Source organism: Protopterus annectens, chromosome 14.part0 (assembly GCF_019279795.1).
Source record: "Protopterus annectens isolate FY-2018-M chromosome 14.part0, PAN1.0, whole genome shotgun sequence".
In the NCBI taxonomy this organism is placed as follows: Eukaryota; Metazoa; Chordata; order Ceratodontiformes; family Protopteridae; genus Protopterus; species Protopterus annectens.
This window is the reverse complement of record NC_056748.1, coordinates 12,357,020-12,384,515: the sequence shown is the minus strand read 5'-3', so window position 1 is coordinate 12,384,515 and position 27,496 is coordinate 12,357,020.

The window sequence follows — 27,496 nt, the reverse complement described above, 5'->3', positions numbered from 1 at the left end:
GGTGCACAAGACCCAGGATAAAAAGTGCCCAGTCCTGGTAGGTGCACTGGTGCCAGGACTGGAAAAAATGACAGTGTAGAATCCTCAAAATATGGAAACATTCTTACAATGGGGCCAGGCCCAGGAGGAGGATGGCCCAGAAGAGCCATAAAGATGATAGAGTGGACTACTGAGGATAAAAAAGAAATTATGTATTGTTACTATTATGTAAAAAGCCCAGAATTTCAAGACACGAGATATACAAACGATTAAGAGAGAAATTAGAGGAAAGAAAAATATTTCCACAGGAAAAACTGTCAGAAGCTTCAAATAAAAATTTGCGTTCATTAATACAACAGATTTTTGAAAAACAGTATATAGATCAAGAAACATTGATCTGTTTAGAAAAAGAAGCCTCTGAGGAAGTGCGATAATGTAAACAACAAAACTTAGAGATATTTGAAAAATATAAAACAGAAATATGGACATGGGAAAGAAAGAGAGATTTGATATGGTACAATATTTATGCAAAGCAGAAGACCAAGTTAACTAATATAAACAAGGTAGCCCCAAAGATATTGGAAGAAAAATACAGGCAAAGGCATCCAGATATGGAAATTTTCACAATAAAGAAATTAATATCACAAAGATGGAATGTGGAAAAGAAGATTAGTAAAGCAGAAGTTAAAGAAATAGAAGTTGTAGTTATGGAGTGACGCGAAGTGAAGGATTTAATGTAGAAGGTCTAAAACAGACTACATGACAGCATGATGGAGTGAGTCCCCAGAGTAAGGAAAAGCAGGAAGATCAGGAGACATCTGAAGAAGAAATATGGACATGGGAAAGGAAAAGAGATTTAATATGGTGTAATATTTAAGCAAAGGAAAAGGCAAAATTAACCAGTACAAAAAGAGCAGCACCAAAGATATTTGAAGAGAAATACAGGAAAGGAATCCGGATATGTAAAACTTTACAATACAAAAAAATAAGAAGACTAAGAGGAAAAGTAGAAAAAGAGATTAGTAATGAAGAAGTCAAAGAAATAGAAATTGAGGTTATGCAGTTAAAATCCAATTCAGAAAGCACCACAACATAACAGAGCAATGGATATACAAATTAAGGGGAAACCAGTGGAACAGGAAGCAATTGCTCAGGTGCCATATCACGATATTTTGGAGCCTTTCACAGGAAACCAGTATAAACGTTCATTTGCAGCTAGACAGCAAGGAAAGGAACAGAAAACTGCGGAAACTCTGATGCAGTCAATGATGAGGAGTGATAGGCTAGTGAGTTCCCATATGACAGAGCAACAGAAGGCACAGGATGAAATTGAAGAGAAGGTGCCAGAGGAAGATGCTATAGAACTTTCTATAGAATGTCCACAGGAAACAGAAAACAAGGGATGTACCCTCAGTTTGGAAGAAAATGAGCTAAAAGAAGAGTTGCTTGATTTAATGGACATAGATAGATATATATTAAGATAAATGAGAGAAATAGACTGCAGAAGGTCAATAAAACCCAAAAAGTAAGAAGTCTGATAAAGCAAATGAATGCAGTAATTAGGACTGTCCACAGAGATCCATGTGATATAATAGAAGTAAATAGGATATATCATGGTGCTGCTAAATTAATAACTGATAAAATTCTACCCCAGAAACATAGGGTAGCGAGGGAAAAGGAGCGAAAGCAAATACCATCATGGAAATATCGAATAGAGAAAACTATAAAGCAATTAAGACAAGAAGTGTCACTGTTAGAAGATTATAGAAGAGGGAATAGATCAACAAACATACTAAGAAAGATAGATGTGATTAAAGCAATGTACAGTATTAGAAAAGACCAGGATCTATCATACACTATCGCAAATAACAAACTAAAAATTTCAGCACAGGTGGAAAAACTTAGAAAATACACAGATAAATATAAGGGAAAAGTACAAAATAAGCAATTTATTGATGACCCAAAAAGGTTTTGTAGAGAATTGAGAAATAAGGTAAAAGGAATTGAAAGACAGCCAAAAAAGGAGGAAGTAGATACATTTTGTTTGGAGAAGTATTTATGAAGACCTTGTAGAACATAACAAAGATGTTAAATGGACAGAAGAAGTAAAAGAAAGAATAAGAAAGATTAAAGGTACAGAATATGAAATGGGATGAAGTAACAGCCAGAGAGATTGAAATAAAGTTAAGAAAAGCCTTTAATTGGAAAACCCCAGGCCCAGCTGCAGTACCTAACTTTTGGTTAAAAGTATTAACACGTTTGCATGAGGATTTAGCCATGAGTAAGAACTATTTATATGTGCACCCCGAACAGACACCACACTGGTTAACAACAGGCAAAACAATGCTCTTACTTAAGAGTGAACCTGCAAGCTACCCTAAAAATTATAGACCAATAACTTGCCTTCCGACGACGTATAAACTATACATGGGAACTGACGCCGACTGAGTTTATAGTCATTTAGAAGAAAACTCAATTATGGCAGTAGAATAAAAGGGCAATAAAGCAAAGTCATATAGAACAAAGGATCATTTGTTGTTAAATAAAGTTATAGTGGAAAACTGTAAAAAGGGGAAGAATCTAAGTATGGTATGGGTTGACTACAAAAAGGCATTTGATAGTATCCCATATTCATGGATAAAAGAGTGCTTGAAAATGTATAAGATACACCTTACACTGATTGACTACATTACAGTAACCATGAAACAATGGCAGACTACTTTGCAATTAAGCCATGATAAAGAACAGATTATTATCTCAAGGATAAAAATTCAAAGGGAGATATTCCAGGGTGACTCTGTTACCATTGCTATTCTGCCTTGCCATTAACCTGTTAAGCTGTTTACTTTAACAGCTTAGGCCATGGCTATAATTTGGCTCCCTAGAAAACAACAAAGTCTAATTACTTCTCATCTTCTCTTTGTCGACAATTTAAAACCGTATAGCTCATCAAATGAGGAACTGAAAGCACAGCTGCAGGTTGTCAAAACTTTTTTCAGATAATATTAGAATGTCATTTGGTCTTGATAAATGTGCAAAAGCAACCTTTAAAACAGGAAAACTGCAGCACCAGGAACACATCAGTTAGGGACAAGAATTTGATGTAAAAAACTTGAGCAAGGGGGAGTGTATAAATACTTGGGAACTGATGAAGGATCAGCAATAAAACATGAACAAATGCAAATAAAACTCAGTAAGGAGTACTTTAGAAGACTTAATAATCCTGAGAACAGCATTGACATCTAGGAACAAGATCCAAGCTATAAATTAATTTGCTCCAGTTTTGGAGTGACTGACTGGCCCCAAAAAGTGTTAGATAGATTGGATATCAAAACAAGAAGGATACTTCATGCTCACCAAATGATTTACAAAAATCAGTGTAACCAAGATTATATATTCCCCGCTCTGAAGGAGGGATCTGCTTCCTTGAAATTGATTACATGTATAGATCTACAATTGTGGGACTCCACAAATATTTACTGACCTCACAAGATCCAAATGTAGTGAAAGTTTTGAAACATGAGGAGAATAAATCTAAGATGATTTCTCTGCTTAATTTAGCAGAAGAATATCGACGTCAAGCAGGAATGGAAATCAAACCAGAAATAGATAAAAGCCAGGCAGCAAATGAATGTGCCAAAAAAAAGAAAGAATATAAGGTGAAGGATCAGATGAGAAGACAAGAAATGTGGAAAATGCATAAATATTGTTGCAAGTATAGAACACTTCTTGAAGAACCTCATGTTGATCAGGACTGAATGCAGGAATGGTTAAGGAGAGGTGAATTCAAACCAAGAGATGAAAGATTAATATTGGCAGCCCAAGCTAGTGGGCTACACACACTTTGGTTTACAAAGTCTGTTGAACATGTGGGAGAAACAGACAAATGTAGGTTAAACAAAATTGGAAACAGTTGCACACATCATTGCTGGTTGTGATATACTAATGGCAGAAGGAATGTATACTAATGGCAGAAGGAATGTATACTGAAAGGCATAATAATGTGGCAAGACTGTTGCAATGGGGATTCTGAAAAACACTCAAAACATAAGCCACAAAGCATCATAGAAAATGATGAAATCTACATCGGATGGGATCACCCATTACCAACAGTTCAAAACACAGATGCTAGAAAACCGAATATAGTGGTCCATGAGAAGAAGACAAAAGTAGCATTGATCATTGAAATCACCACACCCAGTGACTACAGTGTTTTGCATACAGAGAGACACAAAGTCATAAAATATCAGGATATGCAGGCAGAAACAAAAGCAATGTGGAAGAAAGATACCCAGACAGTTCCAACAGTAGTAGGAGCAACAGGTCTTAAAAAAAGAATCTACAATTGTATTTAGATATGCTAGCGATATATGTAACTCCATATGAACTGCAGGAGTCATTACTGGGCACATTATTGGTGCTGCAAAGAGCACTTCTGGCTGACATCAAAGATTGAAACCATACAAATTTCATGAACTTTAATCATAGTTTAACTTAGGGAATGGGGTCCATTCCAGTCATGGTATTAGAAACCCAAAAGACTTGGAGAAATTAAAAAAATATTATATTCATAAAGAAGCAAAACATATACTAAGATCAAAACCAAAATAGGAGATGAGATTCTGCCACTATGGATGACTGCAATTAGGAGTACAGAGAATAGACATGAGGGGGCTGGAATTTACTGGAGAAAGCTGGCAAAGGATCCAAAGTATTGTGAACAAGTAATTAGAGAGGACACGCTAATAGAACGGGCATTGGCTAAGAATATATTTGGACTGCAGGCTAGTGATTCCCTTTTTTATCAAGGACTGATATCAGAGTATGCATAAATAGAAAGAGATAGGGGAATCCTAAATATAAGATCTGTACTAATTGTGTTTTTAATTAAATCTACAGCAGAAGCTGCTGTTAAAAAAAGGATAATTAGTAGGACATAAAAAATATTGCACAATAACTATAGGAATCAATCAGAAGAGATCAGAAAAGATTGGGAAGAGAGATTAGATATGCATTTAACAAAGAAATAATGGCAGGGAGCAATAAAGTCTAGAAGACGTAGGATTTTTTGCCTGAAGTGTTTGCACAAATACTTTTATACCCCAAGCAGACTCCAAAGACTTTTTCCTCGGGTATATGGTAACTGTTGAAGGTGTGATGGGGAAGAAAGAGGTTACTGGGAACATATGTTTTTGGGAGTATAATGAGTTAGCAGACTTTAAAAATTCCTATGGAGTACTCTGTCAGAAATACTGGGCAAGCAAATGAGTATAACTTAGGAAATTATTTATTTGAGCTGGGATACAGGAAGACCTTGTTAAGTTTAATTCTGGTGGCTAGAAAATGGAAATCAAAATCTAAACTAACTATACTTGAAGCAGTAAATACTGTAATAGAGATAAAAGAACAGGTAGTGGGACCTTTAGAAAAGGGTAGGAGTAAATTACATAGAAAAAAAATGGAAATTTTGGGAAAAATAAATACAGAAAAATGTTTTGGAGGAGGAATGAGGTTTAAGAGAAGGCAGGAACTAAATGTAAGTAATATTGCTTAGATTATATATATATATATATATATATATATATATATATATATATATATATATGTTAAGTATATTTTTTGTAAATGTGAACTTGTTAATATAGTTTTATATACTTTTATATAAATGTAAATTTGGCTATGTCACAAGTGATAATTCAATAAAGATATTAAAAAAAGAATGAGTTTCCACAGGCTGCTGATCTGATAAATCCTCATGGGTCTTTCAGGAATATTCAAATAAGAGACTAATATCTGAGCTTTGGGATTGGCTCCTTGTATTTCCAGCTCCCAGATTTTCCTCCATTCAGCACCCTGGGACCCCCCCACACCACCACCACCACCACCATTGTCTGTAACTGGCTCTAACTAACTGACCTGTTGAAAGCAGTGTATTAAAACAAGAACACCCATCTTTCTAACTACTTAACTGAATAAACTACTTGAAACTTCAACAAGTTGTATTTATTACTCCCACAGCAAAGGCAGCACAGAGACAGTCTCCTAGATCTGCTAGCTAAAGTGATTTTATCTGGACTAATCCTTTGCACTCTATTCCTGTATTATATCATGGAGATATAACCTACATTGTTGAAGCAAAAAAAAAAATCACATTAGTGTGACAGCCACTATAAGACCATTTTGGGCATGTTATATGGCTTATATCCTGCACAGCATATAACAGCCAGACAGCTTCCAAAGCTTCAGGATACCTTCCACACACCCAAACCATTAGGCAGCTTGAGCTGAGCTGGCTTAAACATGTGTTTGTGCACAAAGCCTTTCAAAGCTTTCATGCCAACTAAAATATTGATGTTGAACCATCAGAAGACATTGCTAGGAACTACAAAAAGCAGATGTCTGCATTGTGGCATAATAAGACACACCCAAAAAAAGAAGGGGGGGGGGTAGAGGAAAGGAATGGCTACTGCAGCAGTGATCATTCGCTCATCTACTGTCATGAGAAGCTGTACTATGTTTGTATATTGATTACTGCTGCTGTAGCTCAAGTTAAATGGGTAGATTACCATACCTTACACCATCTGGGAGGAAGTGTCTAGAAGCCCCTGGAGAATAGTCCTAGCAAAGCCTGACTTAGATCTGAAAAAGGAATCTAGCTTGTAGTGGTTTGTAAAACTCTGTAGAGAGGACCAACTTGGTGCTTCTAGAATATGTCTAAAGCCACAGATGAAGCCAAGGCCCTGGTAGAGTATAACTGTACCCTGCCTGGAATGCTTTTCTTATGGTGGGAGTAACAAAAGGTAATAGTCTGAGACAACCATTTGGAAATAGTCTGTTCTGGTACTGCTTGTCCTATCTTCTTACCTTTGCAAGAAGTGAACAGGTGATCAGAAATTTTGAAAGATTTTGGTTTGTCAAGATAGTACCTGAGTTATCTCTGGACATCCAAATTATTAAGTAGCCTTTCTTCCCTTACTGTTGGATTCAGAAAAGAAGAAGATGGATTGTTTGGTTTAAAGTAAACTCAAATATCACTTTAGGCATAAAAGAAGGATTACTGTTCAAAGAAACCCTACATATGGGGAAAATGACTCACCATAAGAGCTTGCAACTCAGATACTCATTTTGCAGAGGTCAGAGCAATCAGTAAAACTGTCATTCATGTTAAGAACCTCAAGCCAGCCAGCCACATGAGCTGGTTCAAATAGAGCAAGTGTTAGTTCTTTTAATGCAAAATTAAGATCTCAAGGAAGAGCCACATATGTTCTTGGATGTCACTTATGTAATACCCCTTTCAAAAACATTCTCACATGGGAATACATTGAAAGAGTAGGAATCCATGACCAGACAAGCTGAAATATCCAACAAATGAACCTTGAAAGAGGAGTAAGATAGGACACAGGAAAGTAACTCATACAAATATTGCAAAATTATGGAAACATAAGCCCTGAATTGTGTTGGTTATTTTGTTGGCACCAAATAGAAAACCTTTTCCATTTAATTATATATGATTTTCTAGTAGCAGTCCTTCTTGCCTCCATTAGTACCTGCTGCATGTACTCAGTGCACAGGTGCCTAAAAGGTATTAAGATCCTGTCATCAAAACACCCTTGTTTTTTTGTGAGTAGATCCAATCATTGAAGAGCACTGTGGTACTTGCCCCTGGCCAATAACAAAAAAAGAGAGAACCAATGTCGACTGGGACAGAAGGGATAAACAACAATGATTTTAGGGGATTCTTTTTAAATCTTCAGAAGTACCCTGGATATCAGTGGAAAGGCTGGAAAAGCATATACGAACATTCCTATCTAAGGAAAGGGAAAGGTGTCTGTATTCTAGGCTTTTTTGCACTGAGTGCTAGAGCAGAATTTTGCCAGTTGATTGTTCACAGAGGAGACAAAAAAAGTCTACTTGAGGAACTCCCCACAGATGGATCAAGTTCTGGAAGACCCAGTGATCTAGTTTCCCATTTGTGAGGGACTGCCTTTGTCCTGCTCACACTGTCTGCCAAATAGTTTTGCTATGACAAAATGTGATATGCCTGTAAGGTGAGATTGTGCTGCAAAGCTTTATTCCAAGCTAAACTGACTAGCCTCCATATGAGGGTAATATATACTTCCTCTAGTTCCCCCTTGCTTTTTTATGTACATCACTGTAGTATTGACTGTAATCATCTGAAGAGGTCTTGGGGATGACAGATGATTCAGGAAGTTAAGAGCCTTCATAAGCTCTAACATCCCTTTTATATTCGTGTGCTTGTATATCCAACACCTCCTGCATGTTTATCCCTCTTAGTACTGCTCCTCAAGCAAAGTCTGAGGCATTTATGGTGACTGACTGCTTTGGAGCAGGAAGGGAGAAAGGGAGACCTAGATTCTGGGATATTTGATGTCTCCACCAAGTAATCCCTCTCTTTTCACAAACTCCAAATCTGGAATTTGCAAAGATAGAGAATGTTGGTGCTGTGACAAAAGAGACCAGATACATTTGTATCTTTTTCATGTGGAATCTTGCAAGAGGTATCGTGAGACTCATGGATGCCATGAGACCCAGAATCCTGAAGTATTCCCTCGCAGCAAGTGAGATTTGTGTAGAAAATCCCTGAAACAGATCTCAATATAAATATATTATTTTTTCCAGTGAAAGAAAAACTCCTTGTACTAAGGTGTCTAGCAGACACACCAGGCACACTATCCTGTGTGATGGAGTCAAATAAGCCTTTTGAACGTTCTCTTGGAATCCCAGGCTGTGTAGGAGATCTCTTGTCCAAGTAAGAGATTTCTGACACTTTGAAAAAGACTCTACAAAAACAAACACATCATCTAAGGATGGAAAATGTGGATTTCCTGTAGCCCGCGTGGGTTTAACAAGATGTAGACATGTTGTAAACGTTATTCTATCAGTGGGTAGGCCAAAGGGTAAAGTCGGGAACTGATAATGTGATCCAGACACACAAAACCTTAGGAAACACCTGAAATATGAATGAACAGGAATGTGTTGAGAAGATCTTTTAAACTGAAATTTACTAAAAACCTCAAATGAGGAAGAAAGAGTATCAGAGGTAGTGAAGTGAAAGGATTTTGGTCTTGGGTACTATCACAAACTGGTTTAAGAAAGAAAGATCTAGAACTGGTTTCCGGGAACTTCCTTTATCTAGCGCTTAAAACATCTTTGAATAAAAGTCCTTTTCCCACCTGTGAATGAGGAACTGCTTCAACTATCCACAGAGGCAGCATGTGATGTAGGACAGGAGGAAACAGAAGTGTTTGGTCTGACAGACGTGGAGGAATTCCCTGAAAATCGGAAATTTCATCCAACTGCTATTTGTAACCTTCCTGATCAGCCTCAGAACCCATTTGTCTGAAACAACCTGTTGCCAAACAGAGAAATGGGGATTTGGGGATTCAGACTTTCTGGAAGGGATAAGGGAGTGTCAGAGTGGGGTGGGGGTGGGGAAGACGAGGTCCCTTATATAGTCATTCTGCTTTATTTGACTGTGCTTTGTTCTGAGTGGGGTTCCTGTTTTCGTTTTGAAGCCTCCCTGCCATAGCTTTTTAAATTTCTACTTACCAGATTTCCACTGACACTGTTCATTTTGTTTCTTACCAAAACTGGACAGAAAAGCATAAAATCCCTTGGAAACTTTGGGGAAGGAAGACTGAACAATCTGAGATTTCCTGAATCAGCTTACATCTTTCATCACAGTTTTTGAAAACCTGTGCAGCAGAGGGTCCAAACGCTAATTCTCTATCCAAGGAAGAATCCAAAATCTTATTTTTTACATCATTCTGGGGTTTTGTGAAAGCAGACAGGTAAATGTCCCTAATACGGTACCAGTGGCAACAGCCCTGGATGCAGTATCTATAGAGTCATACAGCCCTGGATGCAGTATCTACAGAGTCATATACACACTTTAAACAATGAGCAGTACCTAAGAAATGGAAGAAACTAAACCACACAAATTACAATTTTCCTCAGAAAAGGGAAGGGCAGATAAAACATTCCTCATACTGTCACATTTAGTCAGAATAAACTTTAACATATGAGTCTGACAATTTAAAATTCTAAAAATTAAAGTTGCAGAAGCATATACTTCTTCCCAGCAATGGAACAGCATTTGCCAACTGTCAATTCATGGAAGCCCACAGGAGTTGTCTCTTTGGCAGCAGGAAATCTCTGAAGGGCTTGGCCCCCACACCAGTGTTTTAACCAGCTCAGCTTGAGCTGCCTAATGATTTGGGCACGTGGAAGGTGCCCTGAAGCTTTGGAAGCTGTCTGGTTATTATGTCCTTTACAGGATATAAACCATATTGCTTAGGCTACTGCAGCAGTGATCAATATGATGAACATCAACATTTATACATAACTATAACAGAAAATGGAGCACCCACTCTAACTGTCTGGATATTAATTTGCAGTATTCAGAACTGTGCTAATCCATAAAGAAAGTATTATGTTGATGCAGTATCTCTATAAGTGATGAGTGACATTATTTTCTTCAATTCATGGAAGTCATATTAATATGCTGTCTTCCCGACAAGCTACTTATTGTTGACAGTGTTGTTTTCCTAAATTTTGTGGAATATTATAATACAATCACTCTCTGTCTGGACAGCATAGTGTTTCTAAATGTTACAGCTGCTAGTGATGGGTCTGTGATAGTGCAGGTGTATTAAAAGGAAGGAATTAAACAGCTACTGTATGGCTACTGGTTACTGATGGACTATGGTAAGCACCTGTAGTAGACTTTCACCTGGTATTAATACCTTTCTCACAGTTTTCTCTGTGTGATACCACATTTTTTCCACTAAGTAATAAGCAAGATATGAAATGCAGCATCTTTTCACTAGAAAAGCTGGCCTTTACATACTTATTTGAGACAGGAAAAGTGATGCAGAGAGTTTTAATGACTGACATCTTACTTCAGGGTATGGCTGCAATCCAGGTTCAGAATCAGACACGTCAAGGATATTTGTTAGGTAAAAAGGAAAGCTCTTCCCTTTATACTACTCCCTTTCCTTATGGAAAATGTGTAGACTGACTCCAGTTCCTGACAGCAACATGAACAAGTGAGATCATATTCACAGAAGAGGATTTCATACATTCTGTCACAGTATGCTGTATGGTTCTGAAAGGAGGGAAGAGTGAAAACTCAAGTACAGCTGCTTCCAAGTAAAACTACTCTTAAAGAGGTGGCTGTATGGTGCAGAGGTAAGTAGCCCTGACTGCAACCCAGGTGATGCAGGATCTAACCCCTAAGGAGTCAGTCTGGAGAGGCGGGATTGAGTGACATCTTTAACTGTCTCATTTATCCGAGGAAAACAGGAGGGAGTTCTCCACTCAACACTACTGCCCTTAGTAGAGACCAGAGAGGGAGTTCACCCAACGCTACTGTCCTTATAGTGGAGACCATTGAGGGGGTTCTCCATCCCAACACTACTGTCCTTAGTAATGACCAGGGTCAAATTGTACATGATGACATTGCACACTGGGCATGCAGTACAACATTAAATAAGCCATAACAAAAAATTCCCTTCACAGCTTTCAGAACTGTACTGCACCAGGTTATCCCAATCTTTTGGACATTTAATGCATAGGATTCTCCTGCTTGTAGGGCCCCAGTCTAGGATTGGTAAACTGGAGAGATGCTGAAGAAGTTGGAGTGAAAGATGAAGGAGATGCTCTGGGACAAGGCTGATAGCAGACAGCAAAACAGATGCAGGGGAAAATAAAACATTTAAAAAAAGTATAGTTTTAGAGGTCCTGTTCTTTTTTAGTCCCCCTCCCCATATGATTGTCATGATGCTGTCAGAAAGTTACACTACATAGTGGCAGAGTAGATCTCAGTAGAAAGGCCACATTTGCAATAAAAAGTAAATTAATTCATTTGTAATCTGAACACACACAAATTATTTTTCATGCATAATACATATTTAAAACTAGGCTGCCCTTCAAAGAAATATCACTTGGATTTCCATATTATGTGGGTTGTTGGCAGTAAATGTTGCTTTTTACCTCAAGCCAGTATGCCTGTGACAACCAACAGCTTGTTTTATGACCGTGAGAAAGTCACTTGATTTTCTTATGTTTCTGTCATCCTAGTTATAAAGCTGAATACAATGATCACATTGAAAACAGGAAGAAATAAAGTCATGGGGGCTGTCTTGGGAAAATAAAGTTATACTGAGTCAGTCGGACACAGCTCTTTATGTAAGTCAGTTATAAACATAGCTATCTTTGATAGTCTTTGCTTTTGCAATACAAATTGCTTACTCCCACTTCCCACACACCATAAATAAACACAAAGTCTCCATTTCTAAATATTTCTTAGTTACAGTACTTGTTCTCACCGCAAAGCACAAGAAAATAATGCAAAAAATAATATAAAAGTAAAAGGTTGCTATTTAAGTTAATGTTATTTAACAAATGTCACAAGTTACTTGCTTTCTTTTAGAATATGTATCAGTATTAACTTTAGGATTCAAAATATTAAAGACTTCTTTTTTGCACAATTTAGCATTTTTTGTTTGCTTTGTTCCTCTTCCGATATAGCCAAGCTTGTAAGTTACACATTTTTAAATGTTCTTAACTGCCATTTTCTGTCCTTTGCAGACCCTTTTGTCAGGAAACACTGGAAAAATCTTGTTTCACAAAAATGCTATCCAAAAATGTGATTCTATACTTTGCCGCACTGCAACAAATTTGCACTAGATGTCACTGTGACAGTATATTATGAATAACAGAACTAAGGAAAGTCATTGTAAATATTGTAAAGAGTATTAACTACACTGGCCTGATGAAAATACCACAAAAGATAAATGAGATATGCAGTAATATTTTCACTTTGACCTGGTATGTCTTTAATTTATAACACGTATGTGTGTGTGTGTGTGTGTGCGTGTGTGGTTGTGGTGTTAATGTGAATGTTAAGTATTTCAGTTAACTGGTTAAGACCTGCTGAAGAGGTTACAGGAATTAAATTTATATCTGTATAATAAAGCTGGTTTAAAGCTAGCAGACTCAATCCATGGGTTGGGGTGGGTTCTGCAATATAGCTAAATATTTATGTCTGTGTAAGTCCAAAAGATTTATATTAATGTAACTTAAATTATTTTATTAGCTCAGCGGAAGGCATTACTTGAATGCAAGACAGTTGCAAGCTATACTAGACAAAATCAAGAGAGATTGAAACATGCATCAAAATAAAAGTTTGTGAAGCAACTAATCAGTGAGTAGGAAAGGTATGTTTAGTGCATGCATATGCTGTTGTGTATATACTAGTCATGTGTTTATGAATGTAGTCACTAAGATAGGCACCTTTCTTTTGGTGCAATCAGCAAGTTAAAATTCATGAGATGTCTCTCCAGTCTAATGTGTTATGTTTATATGTTGTGCAATGAACATCGCTAGTTTGCACACACCATTTTTTGGAATATGGCCAGGTCACATGTGTAGCCAATATTTCCGGAATAGTTAACACATCAGGTGTTACAGTGTTGAGCTGGTTAGTGTACTGCCTAACAGTACTTAATTCTTTAGTTCGGTTCCCAGATCAATGCCTTCTTTGTGGAGCCTGCATATGTTTCCTGGGTCCTGTAGCTTTTCACCAGGGTTTATGGTTTCCTCCCCCATCCCAAAGAAACACAAGAAGATGAACTGGCGAGCTTCTGTATTTCCCATAGGTGTCCCTAAATGAAATATCAGAGTAATATGAGGTAATTTTCTTCATAATAACAATTTATTTATTGAGTGATTTACACAGAAGCTTGCAAGAGAAAACAGAAAAATGTAATGGATTTATAAGAACATATAAAGTAGAATATGGTGCTGGACGCATCAGTGCTTTTCATACTACTGTGAAAGGGATTCATGCCATTCAACTGACCGTCCTAAATTTCATTACACAAACATCCAGAACATAAACCAGAAACCAGCAAAAACATTTTTTGAAGGGGATCAAGCCCTCTGTATCCCCCATGTTGGGGGCTGCGGTCCTCATATCCCATGCTAATTGTATATACTACTGCTGAGATTGCACTACAGCATGGAAAGGACCATTCCCTGCTCCCCATTGTATCACAAATCCCACATTGCAGGTTTCCCCTTTGTTCTTATATGCCAACATTCCTGATATCAACATTTAGGTTTCGACCTTAATACTCTTAACATTTATGTCATTTAAGCAATTATCATGAACCCTGCGAAACAGAGGTCAACCTGTGTCGAAAGAGTAGAACTTAAGTTAAAAGTCATATTTCCTTTATATTTAATTACCCTGCTGTACTGGAGGGGATTGTGTAGTATATGAGCTATGCCAAGTAGGGTCAACTAAGACAGGCAGGTTTTGATGGCGAGTGCACACCTAATTTGGTGCACTGGAGAAGGTAATAGTAAACAACTTCAGCACTGCCACCAAGACAGCCCTGTAGACAATCAACCAGAGACATGTGAACTGAACAACAGAACAGGAGAGCATCAGGTCTGACAGTGTCCAACATACCACTGGGGAAAAACAGAGGACAATTATGAGTACTGCTAGAGGTTATGAAGCAGCTGGATTAAAGTAAAAAAAAAAAAAGACATCCATCTGCTGTGCTGCTCAGAAGTGAAAGGAGAGTCTAACGCTGCAAAGAACTGCACACCACTGGAACTTGGAACATAAAACTCTGAACCAAGGTAAACCTGAAGTGGTTAAGGATTAGAAGACAGGAATAAATACTGACATCTTTCTTGGGAATTAGTGAACTAAAACAGATGGGAATTGGTCATTTTTCATCAGATAATCATGAGATCTTCTACTGTGAACAAGAATCTTTCAAAAAAAATGGAGTAGCCCTCATAATTTATAAAAGGGTGTTAAAATCAGTGCCTGGTTACAAAAAATAATAGAATGATGTCAGTCAAGCTCCAAGGTGAGCCATTCAATATTACAATGATATAGCTTTATGTTCCACCCATAAAAGATTAAGAGAAGAAAGTCACCCACCTTTATGAGGACCTGTACCACCATCTGGAAATAACATCAAAAAGACATTACGTTTATCATAGCTGATTGGAATGCTAAAATTAGTAGTTAAAATGCAGTCAAAGTACAACCTGAATAGCAAGCAAGTTTTCCTTGAAGTATGAAATGAAGTGAAACACAGACTAGTAGAATTTGGCCACTATAATTCAGTGATCATAGCAAACACTCCTTTACTACATAGAGCCTAAGCAACGGCTTTACAGATGGCTATCATGAGATGGTCAATACTGAAATCTGATTGACTATATAGAGATGGAAGAGATCTATACAACCCCATAACCTGGAGATGACTGTGGCTCAGACTATAAGGTTCTTATCACAAAGGTTAGGAGTGGATGAAGGAAAACAAGAAAAGCTATGTGGCCAATTGGATATGAGCTTAAAATGTTCCAAATGAATATGCAATGGAGGTGAAGAACAAATTTAAGGAATTAGACCTGGTGGATAGACCACCAAAAGAACTATGGACTTCATGATATTGTCTAGGAGGCAGCAACAAAAATATTCTAAATAGAAATAAGATTATGAAGACAAAATAAGTGTCTGTGGAGGCTTTAGATGTGGCTGAATAAAGAAGATGAGCAAATGAAATACCGATAGAGAAAAATATAACGTGTACGTCAAATTTCAGAGAATAGCAAGAGGAGCTGAGGAGGAATATTTAAAAAGAAAGATTACTGCAAAGAAATAGATGAATATAATAACATGAGAAAGGCAATAGATCTTTTCAGGAAGATTAGTGATATTAAGAGAAGCTTCCTGGTAAAAATGAGAATGATAAATACAAAGATGGGCGGGGAGATTTAGCATAAAGAGAAGGTATTAAGAAGAGGTGGCAGGAATATATAGAACTGTATGAGAAGGAACCTAACATCAGTGATAAACATGATTGTATGTTCTCTTATCTAGAGCCAGACCTTTTTGAGAGTGAAGTTAAATGGTCCTTAGAAAGCCTTGCTAATAACAAGGCTACAGGAAGTGATGGAGTTCCAGCCGAACTGCTTACAATCCTGCAAAATTATGCTGCTACATTGTTGCTCGGAATTTGCCAGCAAATTTCAAAAATGTATCAGTTGCCTTTGGAATGGAAAAAGGTCAGTTTATACTCCAATCCCAAAAATAGGCAGTACTAAAGAGTGCTCAAATTATTAAACAATTCTACTTATTTCACATCCTAGCCGCCAAGTATTATTAAGATTCTACAAGCTAGACTCCAGAAATACATGGACTAAGAACTGCCAGATGTAGATGTTACTTTTAGAAGTGGATGGGGCATCAGAAATGAAATTGCCAACATCCGCTGGATAGGTCAGCTTATTTGCCTCCTTAGGAATCTGTATGTTGAACAAAAAAAACCCCAGCTAAAATCAAATATGGAATAACTGATTGGTTCAAGACTAGAAAAGATGTGTGACAAGGCTGCATATTTTCACCCTAATTACTTAAGGTATACATTGAATATATCATGCAAAATGCTAGGTTAGATGAATCAGATGCTGGAATTAAAACTACTGGGAGAAATATTAGCAGTTTCAGATACACAGATGACACTACTTTAATGGTTGCAGGTGAGAACAAATTGAAGAGCTTGTTGGTGAAGGTGAAAGTAAAAAGTGCTAAAGCCCCCTTGTTGCACAACATCAAAAAACTGAAACTGTCATCTTGCCCTATCAATTCTTTGCAAATAGATGGAGACATTGAGGCAGACATAGAGTTTATTTTCCTGGACTCAAAGACTTATGCAGATGGCAACTGCTGCCAAGGGTCAGTGGCTCAACAGACAGTACACTTGTCTTTTGGCACTGGAAGATCAGAAAGCTGTTGGTTCTATTCCCACACACTATAGTGCAGCAATAAGTGGGGTGCTGCACTCTTCGTGTGTTGTCCTTCAGATGAAAGTTCTAACCAAGGTCCCATCTGCTGCCTGAGTTGATGATAAATCAGGGGGAAGGTCTAATAGCACTTATTGAAAAAAAAGTAGGGAAAGTGCCTTGTGCAAATTTCATCTAATTTGCATGAATACCACCTCGGTTCTCCCCTGAAAAGGGAACACTGTCATAGTGGGACTAACCTGGTCAGCAAAGAGTAAAGAAAGAAAGAAAGAAAGAAATTTAAAATGGTTACTGCTTAAAAAGAAAGTTACAACAAATCTGGATAAGATTTTAAACAGCAAAGCCATCACACTGTCAACAAGTTCCATTGAGTGAATCCTATGGTTTTCCCAGTATTAACATATTGCTGTGAGAGTCAGACTGTAAATTAGGCTATGTTCTGGAAAATCAATGGTTTTGAAGTATGGTATTGGGAAAACATTTGAGAATTCCATAGACTATAAGAAAAGCAAATCAGTCAAAACTTATAAATACAGATTGTTCACTGAAAGTTCTGATAGTAAAACTGAAGCTCGGATACTTTAGCTACATAATACAAGAACAGGACTCAATGGAGAAGACTGTGACACTGGGAAAGATCAAAGGCAAAAGAAGGGTTGGGAGGGTGGCCTAATGATTAAGGTGTTTGCCTTGCAAACACAAGGTGCAGAGTTTGAGTCTCACAAGGGATAATTGGCTAGGCTTAAAATGGCTCGCAAGGGCAGTTAGCTTAGTACTAATCTATGAGCCTATGACAAGAGCAGCAGAGGTTTAGGTGGATGAAGAGCATTACTGAAAAATGAATATGAATTTATATGAACTTGAATAATTGGTTGTTAAAGATAAGCTAAGTGTGCTAAAGTTCTTGAGGTCATGAAGAGTCAGACTTCTCTAAAGGACTAAACAACAATGGGACTGAAGGTGCTTAGAAAGTTATTACACTATTTAACACAATAACAAGAGCATATAAATTGTTTTACTTTTAATAGTTTCAACTGCCAGCATGTCTGGAAATTGGCTTAGATGATTAAGGAGGTGTTAATGAACTGTTAACGAGCTGCCTCCTATGGTCTAGTGGTGCAAGGTTTGATTCTGTCAGCCCCCATTGTCACTTAATCAGACATCACGTCTGGGCTGAGTCTGAAAAAGGCCAATGGAGATCAGTGCTCTACCCCATAAAGCAAATGTAAAAAATAACACAAAAAGAGTCTAAATCAAAGTATTTTATGGAGACTAAGATCTTGACTTGCATCATCATTAAGTTTAAGACCATCAATAAGTTTGGAGCAATATATATTTCAAAAAATGAATCAAATGGAGAGATAAAAGCATATCTGATTCTCTTTTACAGAGTTGTGCAGAGTAGCAGAATATTGTCACTTAAAAGTCACTTGAAAAAAGTGGCTGAAAAGTTAAGCGGCACACTCAAATGCAATGATTAAGTTGAAATATATGAAAAAAGGCTATCATCTAAGGAAACCCACCATCAAACAAAGTGCTACAGATAATACCCATGGAGGTAGACACATAAGATGTTACTGCTCTAAAAGATGATGTAGTCGATTAGGCAGTGTTAACAAATAGGCTGCTATACTTTAACTAGAACTTAGCATGTTTTTATTGAGGCAAAACTTTACTCCATACTAATGACTGTTGTTTTTAATAAATATATAGTGGAAATGCTATGAGGTAGGGCATATTAATGAGATGTAATGCTGGCAAAATATTGTCATAAAGTACAACAAAGTACACTGGAGTTCTCGAATGAGTATGAAGTCGCCAATATAGACACTATGCCTGAACTGGAGGAAGTAGGAAGAGACACAGAATCTGCACGACAGGAAGTATAGTGCTTGAAAATACATAAACTGACTAAATGGATTTAAGAAGGAAGTGGATCACCCTAAACATAATAGGGGGTGAGACTGAAAACTGAACTGGACATTTTGGCATCAGTATCTTTTCTATTGCTGATTGTAATAAGTTATTACAGCACATAGCACTGAAAAAGAAATTAGGGGATTCTACTGGAGATTTGTATTGATGATAAACTATTTATTAAGGGTTAAAGCAAGGTACCAGGGACAGGTGCTTGTGGATATTCTGATGATCAGAACTGAAATCCTTAGAATAGTGGACTGAAAGTACGACTGTGGAGGAAGAGCTACAAAGTCCAAGAGTGAAGCATATCACAGCATTCCCCTTAATCTGAGGTGCAGTGATTTTTGGAATCAGCATATATAAGTAGCAGGATTGGGGGGGGGCATAGGCTACAATACTGAAGGATGCAGGAAGTGAAACCCTCTCGTAAAAATGCTTTAAAGGTCAAACAGCAACTTGTGGAATACACTGTCTGTCTGTTTATTGCCTGTAGTGCAGTTTATTTCTTTTTTGTAAGTATTGGAACTCACATGATTATATCTCATATTTCCACTAGCAATAACACATAAAGTTTAAACACAGATATTAATTTAAATGTTCACAGTCAAGAAGTCAGTTATTTTTAGTTAGCAAATGAATGCTGAAACAGTTTTGGACTGGTACTTTGTTAACATCTTACATAGAATATCACAAAATTGTCTGCACCAAAAAAGGAAAAAAAGATTGCATTGTCGAGCAGCTCAACTAATTAATTAATATGGCAATAGTATGTGAAGCTGTGTGACTGTGGGTTCAGCCACCTGCAGGTTCAAAACCCCAAAAAGCATGTTGAGATTGGTGTTGGCATAATGGTTAAGGTGTTTACCTTACAAACACAAACTACATTATTTGACTTGCACCTTTAAGGGAAACTGACTAGGCTTAAAATGGCCCACAATGGCAACTAGTCTAGTACTTACCTATGAATGCAAACAATGAGGAATTGTTGCAGCATTTTGTTGGAGTTAAGTATAGTTGTGATACTTTTCCGGGCCAAATATGTTAATAAGGATAAGTACAAAGGCATGTGTAACAAAGGTGGGCTTCATTTGCATTTATCCAGAAAAATGATGGACTCCAACATCACCCTAATAATGAGGGGTAACCAAATGATTTCCCTAGATAGCTACTTCAAAAACACCTCGGAATGCCAGAGAGAGGACTTTGTTCTCTGAGGCAGCTCATCTCATGGCGAAAACCAAGCCACTGACCTAAGCACTACTGGTCACTCAAGATCATGTCCTGATCGCCCATGGAAACCACTGCCACAGTGAATTTGTGCAAAAGGAGAAAATAAACAGACCTGAGAAATGAAATCATTATAATGATGAGGATAATGACACGAGTGTGAAAGTACAGAAACATTAAGTGCATAAGGAACTATCACTAATCCGACTAACCATGAATAAATATAAATACTTATAGTGACTCAGTATCTAACCATAGAGATCACCGTGTGTCTAATAGGCAACTATAATCTGCTTGCATGATGAATAACACTGCTTTCATGAACTTTATGTTAAGTAACTGTAGTTGCTTTGTTATTAGAATGTTTTGTTTGCTGACTTGGTAGTTATATCCCCTGACGTGTTTAATTAATATGAAGTGTACCAAACATGTATGTGCTAGGCATGTCTACAGGGAAGTGGAAACCCAGCTGAGATACTATCCTGTTAGTCTAAGCAACAAGTAAATACACATGGTGTGTTATTAACTTCATAAATACAAATGCAAAAATAAGCCAGCACTCTGTGGACAGAAAAATATAAATTGAATCCATGAAAAACAAGAGTCAACAGACCGGTTTCGGCCTGAAAGCCTTTATCAATGAATAAAGATGACCCTGATAAATCAAATATATATATTAAACACACAATAATTAAATGGTAAACAAGCCAATAAGCACTCACAAATGATCATTAAGACCAGGTGGAAATAGTCCACCTAGTCTAATTAGCCGTGTTTTTTCTTTCTTGTTAAGAATGTTGTGCCAACCAGCTTTAGAACCTCTATGGCCCAAAATTTTATCAATAATAATACATTTAAAGCTGGCAGAAGGATGAACCAGAGTATGTTTAAACAGTGCATTCGTGGAAAGCTTGTGTCTAATGTTGCTAAGATGTTCTGATATACGTAGCCTGAAAGGTCTGGAGGTCTGACCAATATAAAATGCTGAGCATGTACAGACAGCTAAATAATCACCCAATCACTACTGGAGTTAGACAGTACATTGATGGAAAAAATATGTGCTGTATTCTTACTGGAATTAATTAATTATTAACTTCATAAGGCAAGAGATATACTATTCTATTTTATACACAATAGTTGCCATGGGAAATAGAGTGCAAAAGCTTGTCTTTTTTTTTTTTTCAAGCAGGTACTTAGCTCCAAAATAAGGGGATTTCATCAACATGGAAAATAGTCCAAATAATGGAGAGAATAAGACACGTACTCCAGGGACCAAATATTCTTTGCACGATTATTTTATACTTTCTTGGTACTTATCATTAACCTCCCCAAAACTTTCTAGATAATGATAGTTCCAGGCAGGTCCTACATTTGATTGGAAAGTATGCTTGAATACAATCTGCTTTCCTTGTTCTAAGGAATGCTAATTTTAGACCATCTCTTCCCATGACACAATACAAATTTGTTTTTCCTCTCGCTGATGTGTTGCAGCTGGTTTCCTTGACAACCCAGCAGCTGTTCAATGTCAAGCCAAAGGGAGTCCATCAGAATTCTTGATGAATCAAAACATTTAATGACCCTCTTCTACTTGGTCATTTCTTACCAGCAAGCAGAGGTTGGACAATTCATGCGTAGTTGTCAAAGGTATCACTGTGTTGGGTAAACCTGCCAGTAAACTCCTGACATGCCATTTTTTGTAGCATAAAATAAGCATGTATTCAGTATCTAGACAGTTCTAGGATATCTGACACAGCACTGTCAACACAGGAAGTGTCAGTCAGATGCTAACCCTTTGACCTTCAGGACACAAGTCTCCTGGCCCAGCTTCCCTGTAGAAATAAAAGCACTCCATAAGATTTTCAGCCATTTACTGGGAGTCCATTTCTGCTGAGAATCCAAGTCTGTATAAGAACCTGGGTTGTCAGTGTCACAGAGAAATGAATCACTTCTCCATGAGCAGATCTACCATATTACCCTTCTTTAAACTGAAAAAGGATACATAAATGGGTTCCTGTCAGTCTGATAGCATTTTTCACAAGTGCTGTATGCTGAACAGGAAAAGAGTGAAACAAGTTTCACCGACACTGGAGTTTTATTTTTTCCCCACTGTTGTGCAACGTCACTTTAAGTATATTTAAGTTTGGGGGTGTGGAGTGTCCCCCAAGGGGGGGGGTGCAGGGGAGCTTGCCCTCCAGCAAAAATGCTTTCCTCTGAGGTTTGACAAAACTCATTTCACCCTTTTTTGGTCGATCAGATAGCACTCGATGACAGCTGTTGACAGATCGACATGTATGCCAGGAACAATATAGGCTGAAGAGTAGCTCACAGAAGAACGTCCTGTTGCTTCACAATAAACTGAGAAGGATAAGATCACGAACTACTGAGATCAGGTATTCATATTGGACTAGGGAAAACTGAGCTCTGTGGTGGGCAAAAGCTTACTAGTCTGCAGCTTCACTTACAAAATTAATAACTCTCTGAGGTTCATCAGACTCAGATGTTAGAGCCTGAGAAGTCAGAAATACTCATTATAGGTGTCCCAGTGGATCAGGAAAATACCGTTTATGGATTCATGTAATACATATATTTACAACTTAAAGTCTTTGCTGCTCTAGCAGATACCAGATTCTCAGTGCATGCACACAATAGTACATTTCCATGTTTAATTTTTCTTCTCTTCATACATTGAAAAAAAAAATGTAAACTATTTTTGCTGGATGTACCTCCTCTTGATTTTATGTTTAAATGCTGTATTGGTAGTATTGTATGTATAAATACTTTATTGCTTGCAAAAATTCTTTGCTGTAATGGACCTTTTCTCCTCAGGTCTCTGCTGAAAAAGGGAACCTGCCCAGCCAGACCAACCCGATTAACAAATGGCAAATAAAATAAATAAATAATAAATAAATCTATGGAAGCAGTGGCAAACCCATGTATATTTATGGGTTCATTTTGTACTGCTGAATGCTCAAATGAGTGATCGGCATAAAGTTTTGCCAAAACGCCTGAAGACAGAACAGGAGACAGAATGTCCAGTGCGATGGAATTGTTGTTTGTGACTGTGGCACAATGGGGACAAGGGTATTTCTCCTTTCCCCACTGTGGCATGATCTCAGAGTTGGTATATATACTTAGCAGGGGTGAAGTGATGCAGGAGGGTTTGTTGCCTGCAAAAAAATGATATGTTTTTATTTTCCTTTGTTTTTTGATTTCTTTCTTTCTTTTGATGTTAGACAGTTGGAGCTGCTATGGTTCAGTATTGTGTCAGTTACTCATCTGAGCATTCACCACTCGCCAGTATAATAGAAAGCCATAGGTGCATAGGTGTTTACTAGGCTAATAACCACAAAGGTAGAAAGCCATAGATGCATAGGTGTTTACTAGGCTAATAACCACAAAGGTAGAAACCCATAAGTTCATAGGTGTTTACTAGGCTAATAAACACAAAGGTAGAAAGCCACAGGTGCATAGGTGTTTACTAGGCTAATAACCACAAAGGTAGAAAGCCATAGGTTCATAGGTGTTTACTAGGCTAATAACCACAGAGGTAGAAAGCCATAGGTTCATAGGTGTTTACTAGGCTAATAACCACAAAGGTAGAAAGCCATAGGTTCATAGGTGTTTACTAGGCTAATAACCACAAAGGTGGAAAGCTATAGGTTCATAGATGTTTACTAGGCTAATAACCACAAAGGTAGAAAGCCATAGGTTCATAGGTGTTTACTAGGCTAATAACCATAAAGGTAGAAAGCCATAGGTTCATATGTGTTTACTAGGCTAATAACCACAAAGGTAGAAAGCTATAGGTTCATATGTGTTTACTAGGCTAATAACCACAAAGGTAGAAAGCCATAGGTTCATAGGTGTTTACTAGGCTAATAACCACAAAGGTAGAAAGCCATAGGTTCATAGATGTTTACTAGGCTAATAACCACAAAGGTAGAAAGCCATAGGTTCATAGGTGTTTACTAGGCTAATAACCACAAAGGTAGAAAGCCATAGGTTCATAGGTGTTTACTAGGCTAATAACCACAAAGGTAGAAAGCCATAGGTTCATAGGTGTTTACTAGGCTAATAACCACAAAGGCCTTTTTAAGCCTAGCCATGCATCCCAAATCTCTGACAAGTTCTGGTGCCTTTGATAAATGTAAGCAGGGGCTTAGGTGGTGAAACATTTACAAGCAGGGCCTGGAATATGAACCATTTACAGGCTGCCTGTGCCATTAGAGACACAGGTGCAAACCAGGGATGAATTTCCTAGTCCCCATGCAATTGTACAAGTTACATTTGAATTGTTTTAGGGAGGAACTCTGCTTCACATGGATGGGGAGCATGTTCCTGAGATCGAGTAGTCTCTCTCATGCATAATGGTCTCTCCAGAAGGTCCTATTTATATCACAGGCAAGGTTTAAGTCTTAAGAATGGGTAATTCTGATGCTGCTTGTTTTGCAGATATGCAAGAGTTCCATCATAGTGGGGATTGGCAATGCCTTGTATGACAGGCATCGATCTCCCCTCAACAGCCTGTAGGATAGAGAATACAGGGATATAGAATTGAGGTAGTCTGGACATGTTACTTCAGCTCTGTATTCTTTTAGTGAGGAACCTCTGTGAATGTTTCAGTTTTTGGATATGCCTGGTTAGGTACATACTAAAAGGGGCATTGTACTTAATGACAGGTCTGATGAATGCTGAATACGCTTTCTTGGAACTAGATGCCATACCATTTATTTATAAGTTGCACAATATAGAATGATTTCTACTGTAGACATGTGATGGTCAAAGGCTATATTACTGTCTATGTGTGCCCCAAAGTCAATGAGTACTGGGTTAACCCTTAGGAATGTGTTGTCAATATGATAGTTACCAGGTGGTGGATGACTTCTCAAAGGATACTATTATGTATATTTTGGCATTTAGTTTTAGTCCATGGCATTGGCACTAGTTGTTTGTTTGTATCAGTCCTTTCTGGAGAACATTTGTGTCGGCAGGTGATTCAATAACAGCTCCTAATTTGTAATCATCTGCAAATTTAGTCAGCCAGAGGCCACTGACATTGGCCTTAACTTCATAGAAGTAAATTCCAAAAAGAACCGGTCCCAGGACTGATCTGTGAGGGACTCTGCTTGTGACTGTCCTCTTTGTAGAGGTCAACTCCCAAATTCTAACTTCCTGGGTCCTGTCTGTGAGCCAGCTGGCTATCCACTGGGTTACTTAAGGGTTTGTACCTAACCCCTTAAGTTTGTCAACAATGCCTGAGTTGGGTATTGTGTCAAATGCCTTGACCAGGTCAAGGTAAGCAGTGTGAACCATTTCTCCCCCATCCATTGTTTTGGTGACCTTCTCAAAGAAGTCCACCAGGGTGAGTAGGCATGACCTGCCCTTGATGAAACCAAATTGGCTTGGGTCTAGTGTCTGGAGGTTTCCTATGTCTTTGTTGATCATTTCCATGATAATTCTTTCCACGGCTTTGCATACGAGACTAGTAAGACTTAGGGGTCTGTAGTTTCCTGGGTGTAAAGAAATGTCCTAACTTTGTACAAAAGCAGGATTGTTGCTGTGCTCCATTCATGAGGCAAGAAGTCTATTTGGAGGCTACAGCTAAATAGCAATTCCAGCTAGATTATGTTTCATGCTATTTAGAAGGCATCCTGGGATATTGTCTGGACCCACTGATGCAGTGTTCTTGGCCTTAGAGAGAGATAGAGCATTAAGGAACTGTTCCCCTAGCGATAGGGGAGTTAAATTTGATGGTGTTTCCTGAGGGAAGGTTGATGGGAAGAGAGGAGTAAAGTTGGAGATGAATTTGTTGACCAGTAGGTTTGCTATTATCTTCTGGCTCAGTACATGTGGCGCCATTTACAATAAGCTCTGCACACAATCGTGCATTGCCTTTCAGGTTATGGGCATAGCTAAAGAATGCCTTGTTGTTGTCCTTAGCCTGGGATGCCAAATTTACCTCAAATTTGGCGTGGTGGACTTTATCTGACCTCCAAGATGTTTGCTTAGCTTGATGCAAGTGCTTTTATCCTGCAGGGTGCTGCACCTCCTAATTTTTGCCATGATTTTCTTCTTTCTATTATACAGTCTATTGAAGTTGTGATTCCACCAGGGTGGCTTATTTTTTAGTAAGTTCTGTACTTTTTTTTTGATGGGTACAGCTGCCTCTGTACAGCTATTAACATGCTTGTATAGGATTTCTCTGAACAATTTTGCATAGGCAGCAGTGTTCTCAGGGTTTAAGGGGTCTTGACATTTTGCCAGGTTATCACTTAATAGTATGAAGTTAGCCTTAGAGTAGTTCCTGAATATTCCAGAGTAAGATGGGGTTCCAGGTTTTATTTTTACTTCAAATAAGATCATTTTTGGTCTGACCTTACCAGAGAAGACATTATACTAGGGGATGTGTAGCACTCTCCCATACTTCTGAGGACCAGATGCAGTATGGTTGCACCCCTTGTTGGTGTATTGACAATCTGGTCTAGGCAGTTTGTATTTACAAAATCCAGAAGTCTCTGTACATTTGGTGTCACATATGATTCCCAGTTAACAGTGGGGTAATTAAAGACATCCATGAATATGGTATTGGGTTGGATGGTGAGCTTTTCCAATAAGTTTAAATACATGGTATGGGTTTCCTGGGTCATAGAGGAGGGAACTACAGCTTGCAAAGATGTGGTATTGGAGTTTTCCTATGGTGATTTGAACATGGAGAAGCTCAAGTGCATTATCCTGTTTGACCAGCCTTCAGGTATATTTATTTTAATGTAAATCGAGACACCTCCACCTTTAGTCCCTGTCTGTGTAGCAGCTGGTCTAAATGTGTGGAAGGCATTATAACCTTGCAATGTCGGTGTGCTCTCTGCGGCTTTAAACCATGTCTTATTGACCACACAGACATCAGGATTATCTATGGTGAAGAGAGCTTCTAGGGACTGTAGTTTTTTGTTTAGACTCCTAGCATTGAGCAGTAACACCTTTAGATTGTCTTGGTTTTGATTTATCTTTTTTTCACAAAAGCACACTATGGATTTGAAGCTTCCATTATGAGAAGATGAAGTTCAACCTGCCAAGGATAAGAATCCCGCAAAACTGGCAGAAAATATACTTTTTAAAGTGTCACCCCTTCAAACTTGTATACCAATTCTACAGTTTCACCAACTCCAAGAAAAGGGGAAATTACCCTTGAAAAGGGCATTACTGTTGGCACAACTCACCAACAATGATTTCCTGTGGAGGAGCTCCAATCCTTGGTGTGCTGAATTTCAGGTAAACGACACTCAAGAATTCAGTCATTATCCGCCTGTAGGTTACCTGGATTTGAAACTAAGATCCATATGGAGTAGAAATGAAATAAGAAAAAAAAATCAATCTTTTAAGTCAGCAAACATTCTGACCAATTTCCATGGTGTTCCATGTAAGTTTTCACATATTTTGGAGGAAGGGAAATATCTCAGAACCTATTAACGAGATATAGAGCAATAAGAACATTAACTTGTGACCCATAAATGGA